Below are 13,148 nucleotides of genomic sequence, written 5' to 3'. Positions count from 1 at the left end.
ATTTAATTTTTCATGTTTTAAAAATGATTATTTATTATTTTTAAACCTCAATAATGTATTTTAGCACTTACTGTAATGTTTTTCCACAAATATTTGTTTCAGATCAAACAATATTCCGCAGGCTCTCTGCAGTAACACAGCAAACTCTCTAGAGGTCATTGACTTCCGCTGTAACTGCTGCTGTTTCCAAAGTGCCTGAAATCACTTTCTTTCAAGATCAAAAGATGCAATACCAGTTCTCATGAAACCTGATGTGATTAGTAAGACGGTTGGTGATTGTCAGACTGGTAGATTTACATATAGTAGATCATATCACATACGCATGTATGCTATTAAATTGCTGCATATCGCTGCATTATTAGGGTTGTGCTAAATGGCACTTAAAGGGATAGTTCACTCAAAAATGAAAATTCTGTCCTCATTTACTCAAAACTGTAGGAGTTTCTTATTTCTGCTGAAGATAGTTTGGGAAGGTCAATGGGGTCCATCAACTGTTTGGTTACTGACATTCTTCAAAATATCTTCTTTTGTGTCCAGCAGAAGAAAGAAACTCATACAGGTTTGGAACAACTTGAAGGTGAGTAAATTTTTTTCATTTTTGGGTGAACTATTCCTTTAATGTGGATTAAAGGATGTTGGCCAAGCTTAATAAAGACAGTATATGATATAGAGATATATTATTTTATATTTCAAAAACCTATTAATTACATTTTATAAAGAAGAGCCACTGAATTCCTCGTCTTTCTTCCCACAGGGTCATTTCTGGTGTGACAGCATCAATGAGATGGAGGGAATGAGCAAAGGAAGGTTGTGTGAATGGGATAAACCACAGAAAGGCTCTCAAGTGTTTTTTTTTATCCTTGTTCCCAACCCTGCATCCAATATCCTCCTCCTCCTCCTTGTGGTAACGTCCCTCCTTTCCTCCGCAAGGACCACAGAGAGAAACCTGAACCCTAAAATTACCCCCCCTGCCTCAGTGAGGTTGTAGTGGCCTTGCGTGTGAGAGGAAGACAACAGTCCAGCTGTCCACTAATACTGTGCTGGATAGAGGGAGCAGCCACAAATAAGGGTTAAAACATGACCCTTCTCACCACAAAAAACAAGATGATAATCCTGTTACTGCTGATGCACATTCCCAGCAGCTATGGTGGAAGAGGTTTGGAATTTCATATTTTCATTTCAATGTGATCATTCCAAACCAAATCCAATCAAAAATTATTTTTCTCCAAAAACAAATTCACGTAGAACGGAATAAATATATTTCTAAACTTTTTCGCTCGCAAAACTTTTACGTTCACATAAGCATAAACATAATTTTCCCTCAGATCTATTTTTTTTTCCATCACTTTAGTACGGAGCCCCTAAACTTTGGGAAATGGTGGTAGAAAAAATATGAGATGGGAGGAAAAAATGTATTTTAGAACTTTTGCGTTCCCCGAGAAACTCTGCCTTCGCTTGCAAAACTTTTGCGTTCCATCAAGAAACGTTTGCGTTCGCTCACCCAACATTTGAGTTTCCCTTAGAAACGTTTGCATTCGCTCGCCCAACATTTGAGTTTCCCTTAGAAACGTTTGCGTTCGCTCACCCAACATTTGAGTTTCCCTTAGAAACGTTTGCGTTCGCTCACCCAACATTTGAGTTTCCCTTAGAAACGTTTGCGTTCGCTCACCCAACATTTGAGTTTCCCTTAGAAACGTTTGCGTTCGCTCACCCAACATTTGAGTTTCCCTTAGAAACGTTTGCGTTCGCTAACCCAACATTTGAGTTTCCCTTAGAAACGTTTGCGTTCGCTCACCCAACATTTGAGTTTCCCTTAGAAACGTTTGCGTTCGCTCACCCAACATTTGAGTTTCCCTTAGAAACGTTTGCGTTCGCTCACCCAACATTTGAGTTTCCCTTAGAAACGTTTGCGTTCGCTCACCCAACATTTGAGTTCCCCTTAGAAACGTTTGCGTTCGCTCACCCAACATTTTAGTTTCCCTTAGAAACGTTTGCGTTCGCTCACCCAACATTTGAGTTCCCCTTAGAAACGTTTGCGTTCGCTCACCCAACATTTGAGTTTCCCTTAGGAACGTTTGCGTTCGCTCACCCAACATTTGAGTTTCCCTTAGAAACGTTTGCGTTCGCTCACCCAACATTTGAGTTCCCCTTAGAAACGTTTGCGTTCGCTCACCCAACATTTTAGTTTCCCTTAGGAACGTTTGCGTTCGCTCACCCAACATTTGAGTTTCCCTTAGAAACGTTTGCGTTCGCTCACCCAACATTTGAGTTTCCCTTAGAAACGTTTGCGTTCGCTCACCCAACATTTGAGTTTCCCTTAGAAACGTTTGCGTTCGCTCACCCAACATTTGAGTTCCCCTTAGAAACGTTTGCGTTCGCTCACCCAACATTTGAGTTTCCCTTAGAAACGTTTGCGTTCGCTCACCCAACATTTGAGTTCCCCTTAGAAACGTTTGCGTTCGCTCACCCAACATTTGAGTTTCCCTTAGAAACGTTTGCGTTCGCTCACCCAACATTTGAGTTCCCCTTAGAAACGTTTGCGTTCGCTCACCCAACATTTGAGTTTCCCTTAGAAACGTTTGCGTTCGCTCACCCAACATTTGAGTTTCCCTTAGGAACGTTTGCGTTCGCTCACCCAACATTTGAGTTTCCCTTAGGAACGTTTGCGTTCGCTCACCCACATTTGAGTTTCCCTTAGGAACGTTTGCGTTCGCTCACCCAACATTTGAGTTCCCCTTAGAAACGTTTGCGTTCGCTCACCCAACATTTGAGTTTCCCTTAGAAACGTTTGCGTTCGCTCACCCAACATTTGAGTTTCCCTTAGGAACGTTTGCGTTCGCTCACCCAACATTTGAGTTTCCCTTAGGAACGTTTGCGTTCGCTCACCCAACATTTGAGTTCCCCTTAGAAACGTCTGCGTTCGCTCACCCAACATTTGAGTTCCCCTTAGAAACGTTTGCGTTCACTAACCCAACATTTGAGTTCCCCTTAGAAACGTTTGCGTTCGCTCACCCAACATTTGAGTTCCCCTTAGAAACGTTTGCGTTCGCTCACCCAACATTTGAGTTCCCCTTAGAAACGTTTGCGTTCGCTCACCCAACATTTGAGTTTCCCTTAGAAACGTTTGCGTTCGCTCACCCAACATTTGAGTTTCCCTTAGGAACGTTTGCGTTCGCTCACCCAACATTTGAGTTTCCCTTAGAAACGTTTGCGTTCGCTCACCCAACATTTGAGTTTCCCATAGAAACGTTTGCGTTCGCTCACCCAACATTTGAGTTTCCCTTAGAAACGTTTGCGTTCGCTCACCCAACATTTGAGTTTCCCTTAGAAACGTTTGCGTTCGCTCACCCAACATTTGAGTTTCCCTTAGAAACGTTTGCGTTCGCTCACCCAACATTTGAGTTTCCCTTAGAAACGTTTGCGTTCGCTCACCCAACATTTGAGTTCCCCTTAGAAACGTTTGCGTTCGCTCACCCAACATTTGAGTTTCCCTTAGAAACGTTTGCGTTCGCTCACCCAACATTTGAGTTCCCCTTAGAAACGTTTGCGTTCGCTCACCCAACATTTGAGTTTCCCTTAGAAACGTTTGCGTTCGCTCACCCAACATTTGAGTTCCCCTTAGAAACGTTTGCGTTCGCTCACCCAACATTTGAGTTTCCCTTAGAAACGTTTGCGTTCGCTCACCCAACATTTGAGTTTCCCTTAGGAACGTTTGCGTTCGCTCACCCAACATTTGAGTTTCCCTTAGGAACGTTTGCGTTCGCTCACCCAACATTTGAGTTCCCCTTAGAAACGTCTGCGTTCGCTCACCCAACATTTGAGTTCCCCTTAGAAACGTTTGCGTTCACTAACCCAACATTTGAGTTCCCCTTAGAAACGTTTGCGTTCGCTCACCCAACATTTGAGTTCCCCTTAGAAACGTTTGCGTTCGCTCACCCAACATTTGAGTTCCCCTTAGAAACGTTTGCGTTCGCTCACCCAACATTTGAGTTTCCCTTAGAAACGTTTGCGTTCGCTCACCCAACATTTGAGTTTCCCTTAGGAACGTTTGCGTTCGCTCACCCAACATTTGAGTTTCCCTTAGAAACGTTTGCGTTCGCTCACCCAACATTTGAGTTTCCCATAGAAACGTTTGCGTTCGCTCACCCAACATTTGAGTTTCCCTTAGAAACGTTTGCGTTCGCTCACCCAACATTTGAGTTTCCCTTAGAAACGTTTGCGTTCGCTCACCCAACATTTGAGTTTCCCTTAGAAACGTTTGCGTTCGCTCACCCAACATTTGAGTTCCCCTTAGAAACGTTTGCGTTCGCTCACCCAACATTTGAGTTTCCCTTAGAAACGTTTGCGTTCGCTCACCCAACATTTGAGTTTCCCTTAGGAACGTTTGCGTTCGCTCACCCAACATTTGAGTTTCCCTTAGGAACGTTTGCGTTCGCTCACCCAACATTTGAGTTCCCCTTAGAAACGTCTGCGTTCGCTCACCCAACATTTGAGTTCCCCTTAGAAACGTTTGCGTTCACTAACCCAACATTTGAGTTCCCCTTAGAAACGTTTGCGTTCGCTCACCCAACATTTGAGTTCCCCTTAGAAACGTTTGCGTTCGCTCACCCAACATTTGAGTTCCCCTTAGAAACGTTTGCGTTCGCTCACCCAACATTTGAGTTTCCCTTAGAAACGTTTGCGTTCGCTCACCCAACATTTGAGTTTCCCTTAGGAACGATTGCGTTCGCTCACCCAACATTTGAGTTCCCCTTAGAAACGTTTGCGTTCGCTCACCCAACATTTGAGTTTCCCTTAGAAACGTTTGCGTTCGCTCACCCAACATTTGAGTTTCCCTTAGAAACGTTTGCGTTCGCTCACCCAACATTTGAGTTTCCCTTAGAAACGTTTGCGTTCACTCACCCAACATTTGAGTTTCCCTTAGGAACGATTGCGTTCGCTCACCCAACATTTGAGTTTCCCTTAGAAACGTCTGCGTTCGCTCACCCAACATTTGAATTCCCCTTAGAAACGTTTGCGTTCGCTCACCCAACATTTGAGTTTCCCTTAGAAACGTTTGCGTTCGCTCACCCAACATTTGAGTTTCCCTTAGAAACGTTTGCGTTCGCTAACCCAACATTTGAGTTTCCCATAGAAACGTTTGCGTTTGCTCACCCAACATTTGAGTTTCCCTTAGAAACGTTTGCGTTCGCTCACCCAACATTTGAGTTTCCCTTAGAAACGTTTGCGTTCGCTCACCCAACATTTGAGTTTCCCTTAGAAACGTTTGCGTTCGCTCACCCAACATTTGTGTTTCCCTTAGAAACGTTTGCGTTCGCTCACCCAACATTTGAGTTTCCCTTAGAAACGTTTGCGTTCGCTAACCCAACATTTGAGTTTCCCATAGAAACGTTTGCGTTCGCTCACCCAACATTTGAGTTTCCCTTAGAAACGTTTGCGTTCGCTCACCCAACATTTGAGTTTCCCTTAGAAACGTTTGCGTTCGCTCACCCAACATTTGAGTTCCCCTTAGAAACGTTTGCGTTCGCTCACCCAACATTTGAGTTCCCCTTAGAAACGTTTGCGTTCGCTAACCCAACATTTGAGTTTCCCATAGAAACGTTTGCGTTCGCTCACCCAACATTTGAGTTTCCCTTAGAAACGTTTGCGTTCGCTCACCCAACATTTGAGTTTCCCTTAGAAACGTTTGCGTTCGCTCACCCAACAATTGAGTTTCCCTTAGGAACATTTGCGTTCGCTCACCCACTTTGAGTTTCCCTTAGAAACGTTTGCGTTCGCTCACCCAACATTTGAGTTTCCCTTAGAAACGTCTGCATTCGCTCACCCAATATTTGAGTTCCCCTTAGGAACGTTTGCGTTCGCTCACCCAACATTTGAGTTTCCCTTAGGAACGATTGCTTTCGCTCACCCAACATTTGAGTTCCCCTTAGGAACGTTTGCGTTCGCTCACCCAACATTTGAGTTTCCCTTAGGAACGTTTGCGTTCGCTCACCCAACATTTGAGTTTCCCTTAGGAACGATTGCGTTCGCTCACCCAACATTTGAGTTCCCCTTAGGAACGTTTGCGTTCGCTCACCCAACATTTGAGTTTCCCTTAGAAACGTTTGCGTTCGCTCACCCAACATTTGAGTTTCCCATAGAAACGTTTGCGTTCGCTCACCCAACATTTGAGTTTCCCTTAGAAACGTTTGCGTTCGCTCACCCAACATTTGAGTTTCCCTTAGGAACGTTTGCGTTCGCTCACCCAACATTTGAGTTTCCCTTAGGAACGATTGCGTTCGCTCACCCAACATTTGAGTTCCCCTTAGAAACGTTTGCGTTCGCTCACCCAACATTTGAGTTTCCCTTAGAAGCGTTTGCGTTCGCTCCCCCAACATTTGAGTTTCCCTTAGAAACGTTTGCGTTCGCTCACCCAACATTTGAGTTTCCCTTAGAAACGTTTGCGTTCGCTCACCCAACATTTGAGTTCCCCTTAGAAACGTTTGCGTTTGCTCACCCAACATTTGAGTTTCCCATAGAAACGTTTGCGTTCGCTCACCCAACATTTGAGTTTCCCTTAGAAACGTTTGCGTTCGCTCACCCAACATTTGAGTTTCCCTTAGAAACGTTTGCGTTCGCTCATCCAACATTTGAGTTCCCCTTAGGAACGTTTGCGTTCGCTCACCCAACATTTGAGTTTCCCTTAGAAGCGTCTGCGTTCGCTCACCCAACATTTGAGTTTCCCTTAGAAACGTTTGCGTTCGCTCACCCAACATTTGAGTTTCCCTTAGAAACGTTTGCGTTCGCTCACCCAACATTTGAGTTCCCCTTAGAAACGTTTGCGTTTGCTCACCCAACATTTGAGTTTCCCATAGAAACGTTTGCGTTCGCTCACCCAACATTTGAGTTTCCCTTAGAAACGTTTGCGTTCGCTCACCCAACATTTGAGTTTCCCTTAGAAACGTTTGCGTTCGCTCACCCAACATTTGAGTTTCCCTTAGGAACATTTGCGTTCGCTCACCCAACATTTGAGTTTCCCTTAGAAACGTTTGCGTTCGCTAACCCAACATTTGAGTTTCCCATAGAAACGTTTGCGTTCGCTCACCCAACATTTGAGTTTCCCTTAGAAACGTTTGCGTTCGCTCACCCAACATTTGAGTTCCCCTTAGAAACGTTTGCGTTCGCTCACCCAACATTTGAGTTTCCCATAGAAACGTTTGCGTTCGGTCACCCAACATTTGAGTTTCCCTTAGAAACGTTTGCGTCCGCTCACCCAACATTTGAGTTTCCCTTAGAAACGTTTGCGTTAGCTCACCCACATTTGAGTTCCCCTTACAAACGTTTGCGTTCGCTCACCCAACATTTGAGTTTCCCTTAGAAACGTTTGCGTTCGCTCACCCAACATTTGAGTTTCCCTTAGAAACGTTTGCGTTCACTCACCCAACATTTGAGTTCCCCTTAGGAACGTTTGCGTTTGCTCACCCAACATTTGAGTTTCCCTTAGGAACGTTTGCGTTCGCTCACCCAACATTTGAGTTTCCCATAGAAACGTTTGCGTTCGCTCACCCAACATTTGAGTTTCCCATAGAAACGTTTGCGTTCGCTCACCCAACATTTGAGTTTCCCATAGAAACGTTTGCGTTCGCTCACCCAACATTTGAGTTTCCCTTAGAAAAGTCTGCGTTCGCTCACCCAACATTTGAGTTTCCCTTAGAAACGTTTGCGTTCGCTCACCCAACATTTGAGTTTCCCTTAGAAACGTTTGCGTTCGCTAACCCAACATTTGAGCTCCCCTTAGAAACGTTTGCGTTCGCTCACCCAACATTTGAGTTTCCCTTAGAAACGTTTGCGTTCGCTCACCCAACATTTTAGTTTCCCTTAGAAACGTCTGCGTTTGCTCACCCAACATTTGAGTTTCCCATAGAAACGTTTGCGTTCGCTCACCCAACATTTGAGTTTCCCTTAGAAACGTTTGCGTTCGCTCACCCAACATTTGAGTTTCCCTTAGAAACGTTTGCGTTCGCTCACCCAACATTTGAGTTTCCCTTAGGAACATTTGCGTTCGCTCACCCAACATTTGAGTTTCCCTTAGAAACGTTTGCGTTCGCTAACCCAACATTTGAGTTTCCCATAGAAACGTTTGCGTTCGCTCACCCAACATTTGAGTTTCCCTTAGAAACGTTTGCGTTCGCTCACCCAACATTTGAGTTCCCCTTAGAAACGTTTGCGTTCGCTCACCCAACATTTGAGTTTCCCATAGAAACGTTTGCGGTCGCTCACCCAACATTTGAGTTTCCCTTAGAAACGTTTGCGTTCGCTCACCCAACATTTGAGTTTCCCTTAGAAACGTTTGCGTTTGCTCACCCACATTTGAGTTCCCCTTACAAACGTTTGCGTTCGCTCACCCAACATTTGAGTTTCCCTTAGAAACGTTTGCGTTCGCTCACCCACATTTGAGTTTCCCTTAGAAACGTTTGCGTTCACTCACCCAACATTTGAGTTCCCCTTAGGAACGTTTGCGTTTGCTCACCCAACATTTGAGTTTCCCTTAGGAACGTTTGCGTTCGCTCACCCAACATTTGAGTTTCCCATAGAAACGTTTGCGTTCGCTCACCCAACATTTGAGTTTCCCATAGAAACGTTTGCGTTCGCTCACCCAACATTTGAGTTTCCCATAGAAACATTTGCGTTCGCTCACCCAACATTTGAGTTTCCCTTAGAAAAGTCTGCGTTCGCTCACCCAACATTTGAGTTTCCCTTAGAAACGTTTGCGTTCGCTCACCCAACATTTGAGTTTCCCTTAGAAACGTTTGCGTTCGCTAACCCAACATTTGAGCTCCCCTTAGAAACGTTTGCGTTCGCTCACCCAACATTTGAGTTTCCCTTAGAAACGTCTGCGTTCGCTCACCCAACATTTGAGTTTCCCTTGGAAACGTTTGCGTTCACTCACCCAACATTTGAGCTCCTCTTAGAAACGTTTGCGTTCGCTCACCCAACATTTGAGTTCCCCTTAGAAACGTTTGCGTTCGCTAACCCAACATTTGAGCTCCCCTTAGAAACGTTTGCGTTCGCTCACCCAACATTTGAGTTTCCCTTAGAAACGTTTGCGTTCGCTCAGCTAACATTTGAGTTTCCCTTAGAAACGTCTGCGTTCGCTCACCCAACATTTGAGTTTCCCTTAGGAACGTTTGCGTTCGCTCACCCAACATTTGTGTTTCCCTTAGAAACGTCTGCGTTCGCTCACCCAACATTTGAGTTTCCCTTAGAAACGTTTGCGTTCGCTCACCCAACATTTGAGTTTCCCTTAGGAACATTTGCGTTCGCTCACCCAACATTTGAGTTTCCCTTAGGAACGATTGCGTTCGCTCACCCAACATTTGAGTTCCCCTTAGAAACGTTTGCGTTCGCTCACCCAACATTTGAGTTTCCCTTAGAAGCGTTTGCGTTCGCTCACCCAACATTTGAGTTTCCCTTAGAAACGTTTGCGTTCGCTCACCCAACATTTGAGTTTCCCTTAGAAACGTTTGCGTTCGCTCACCCAACATTTGAGTTCCCCTTAGAAACGTTTGAGTTTGCTCACCCAACATTTGAGTTTCCCATAGAAACGTTTGCGTTCGCTCACCCAACATTTGAGTTTCCCTTAGAAACGTTTGCGTTCGCTCACCCAACATTTGAGTTTCCCTTAGAAACGTTTGCGTTCGCTCACCCAACATTTGAGTTCCCCTTAGGAACATTTGCGTTCGCTCACCCAACATTTGAGTTTCCCTTAGAAGCGTTTGCGTTCGCTCACCCAACATTTGAGTTTCCCTTAGAAACGTTTGCGTTCGCTCACCCAACATTTGAGTTCCCCTTAGAAACGTTTGCGTTTGCTCACCCAACATTTGAGTTTCCCATAGAAACGTTTGCGTTCGCTCACCCAACATTTGAGTTTCCCTTAGAAACGTTTGCGTTCGCTCACCCAACATTTGAGTTTCCCTTAGAAACGTTTGCGTTCGCTCACCCAACATTTGAGTTTCCCTTAGGAACATTTGCGTTCGCTCACCCAACATTTGAGTTTCCCTTAGAAACGTTTGCGTTCGCTAACCCAACATTTGAGTTTCCCATAGAAACGTTTGCGTTCGCTCACCCAACATTTGAGTTTCCCTTAGAAACGTTTGCGTTCGCTCACCCAACATTTGAGTTCCCCTTAGAAACGTTTGCGTTCGCTCACCCAACATTTGAGTTTCCCATAGAAACGTTTGCGTTCGCTCACCCAACATTTGAGTTTCCCTTAGAAACGTTTGCGTTCGCTCACCCAACATTTGAGTTTCCCTTAGAAACGTTTGCGTTAGCTCACCCACATTTGACTTCCCCTTACAAACGTTTGCGTTCGCTCACCCAACATTTGAGTTTCCCTTAGAAACGTTTGCGTTCGCTCACCCACATTTGAGTTTCCCTTAGAAACGTTTGCGTTCGCTCACCCAACATTTGAGTTCCCCTTAGGAACGTTTGCGTTTGCTCACCCAACATTTGAGTTTCCCTTAGGAACGTTTGCGTTCGCTCACCCAACATTTGAGTTTCCCATAGAAACGTTTGCGTTCGCTCACCCAACATTTGAGTTTCCCTTAGAAACGTTTGCGTTCGCTCACCCAACATTTGAGTTTCCCATAGAAACGTTTGCCTTCGCTCACCCAACATTTGAGTTTCCCATAGAAACGTTTGCGTTCGCTCACCCAACATTTGAGTTTCCCTTAGAAAAGTCTGCGTTCGCTCACCCAACATTTGAGCTCCCCTTAGAAACGTTTGCGTTCGCTCACCCAACATTTGAGTTTCCCTTAGAAACGTTTGCGTTCGCTAACCCAACATTTGAGCTCCCCTTAGAAACGTTTGCGTTCGCTCACCCAACATTTGAGTTTCCCTTAGAAACGTTTGCGTTCGCTCACCCAACATTTGAGTTTCCCTTAGGAACGTTTGCGTTCGCTCACCCAACATTTGAGTTTCCCTTAGAAACGTCTGCGTTCGCTCACCCAACATTTGAGTTTCCCTTGGAAACGTTTGCGTTCGCTCACCCAACATTTGAGTTTCCCTTAGAAACGTCTGCGTTCGCTCACCCAACATTTGAGTTTCCCTTAGAAACGTTTGCGTTCGCTCACCCAACATTTGAGTTTCCCTTAGAAACGTTTGCGTTCGCTCACCCAACATTTGAGTTCCCCTTAGAAACGTTTGCGTTAGCTCACCCACATTTGAGCTCCCCTTAGAAACGTTTGCGTTCGCTCACCCAACATTTGAGTTTCCCTTAGAAACGTTTGCGTTCGCTCACCCAACATTTGAGCTCCCCTTAGAAACGTTTGCGTTTGCTCACCCAACATTTGAGTTTCCCTTAGAAACGTTTGCGTTCGCTCAGCTAACATTTGAGTTTCCCTTAGAAACGTTTGGGTTCGCTCACCCAACATTTGAGTTTCCCTTAGGAACGTTTGCGTTCGCTCACCCAACATTTGAGTTTCCCTTAGAAACGTTTGCGTTCGCTCACCCAACATTTGAGTTTCCCTTAGAAACGTCTGCGTTCGCTCACCCAACATTTGAGTTTCCCTTAGGATCGTTTGCGTTCGCTCGCCGACTTTAGAGTTTTGAGAGTGAACGCAAGGTATCTCCGGGGAATGCAAAGCATTCGAATAGCCTATATTTTTTTCTCCCATCTTCCATTTTTTCACATCTCCATGTCCCTTAGGGGCTCCGTAATGCAGCTGCTTTAATCAGTTTGAAGCAAATGGATTTTAAAGGAACAGTTCAACTAAAAATGAAACTACTGTCATTATTTACCAGTATGCTTTTCTATTTTCAGGGGAATTTTTATTTATTTATTTTTTTGGAAAACATAACATAGAAATCAAAACTAAATTAATCCTGGTGAAATTAACTTTAGATCTGAACTTGACGTCACAGAATTGTAATCTTTGGGTGAACTATCCCTTTAAACCAATAATGACTTACTGATATAATATATGATTCAAAATGAATTTATAGCCTAGCTAGTTTTTGCATCACTACTCCAGTCTTCAGTGTCACGTGATCCTTCAGAAACCGTAGTATGCTGATTTTCTGCTCAAGAAACATTTTTTTTATCAATATTGAAAACGATTGAGCTGCTTAAAATTTTTGTGGAAAGTTCAAAAGAACAGCATTTATTTGACAGAAATCTTTAGTAACATGGTAATGTCTTTAATGTCACTTTTGATCAATTTATGGCAAGTGTAAGTGTTATTATTATTATTATTTTACTTTTTAAAGTTAAATTGGCTATATAGAGAAACTGACTATATATAAACTGTGGTAAGACTTTACATTGTTCTAGCCTTGGCACAAATGTGACACAAATTAGGTGAAAGAAAATCCAGGCAACACCTCTGCTTTCCCATACAAGCTCTCTCTCTCTCTCTCTCTCTCTCTCTCTCTCACACACACACACACACACACACACACACACACACACACACACTCCTTCATAACCTCCCAAACAATCTGCATGTGATACTGAGAAAAGGGGGGGGAATCACACAGCACCTGGTGACCTTTACTCTCACACAATGAGCAAGAAACAGGTCAAAACAGCGACTGACGTCGGACAGACAGACTGGTTAAACTAGCCTTTACTCCAGTGCAGAGCGCGCAGGTCTCATTGTCATGTCCACAATACTGTGACCTGCCCTGAGGGATCAACCCATACTTATGAGTTAACTGACTTGTCCTTCGCCCCCCAGAAAATGACACCTTTTTGGGTGTCTTCCACAGAAAGAAGGAGCGTCTACTAGGAAAGGAGAGTAAATGTAAAGGGTTTCTATTCATTTGAGTGCATTGCGTGACTGAATGGCATTTGGACACCAGTTCTTTCTACATATGCATGTGTTTAAATAGAGAGAGAGCAATAGGGAGACTTAAATATAAAGAGTAAATGCTGATAGCAAGGGACGTATTGAGGCAGGATAGTTCAATAGCAAGATATAGAGTAATTGTCTTTCTGTTCTTGACCTCCTGACCTTTTTTCATGCATCCTTCCATCGGGCACCACTGCGGTGCCTGGGAACGACTGGTGTTAATTGATGCCTGTGAGCAGATATACTCTGGGTTTGGGTCGTGGGAGCCGTAGGGGTCGTGGACGTGCCGGGAGTGTAATCATGTTCTGGGCGGGTCAG

The sequence above is a fragment of the Siphateles boraxobius genome, unplaced genomic scaffold (assembly GCF_051911475.1).
Source record: "Siphateles boraxobius isolate OS27281-9 unplaced genomic scaffold, OSU_SipBor_1 32, whole genome shotgun sequence".
NCBI classification, from domain to species: Eukaryota; Metazoa; Chordata; class Actinopteri; order Cypriniformes; family Leuciscidae; genus Siphateles; species Siphateles boraxobius.
Note: the sequence above shows the minus strand (reverse complement) of the source record.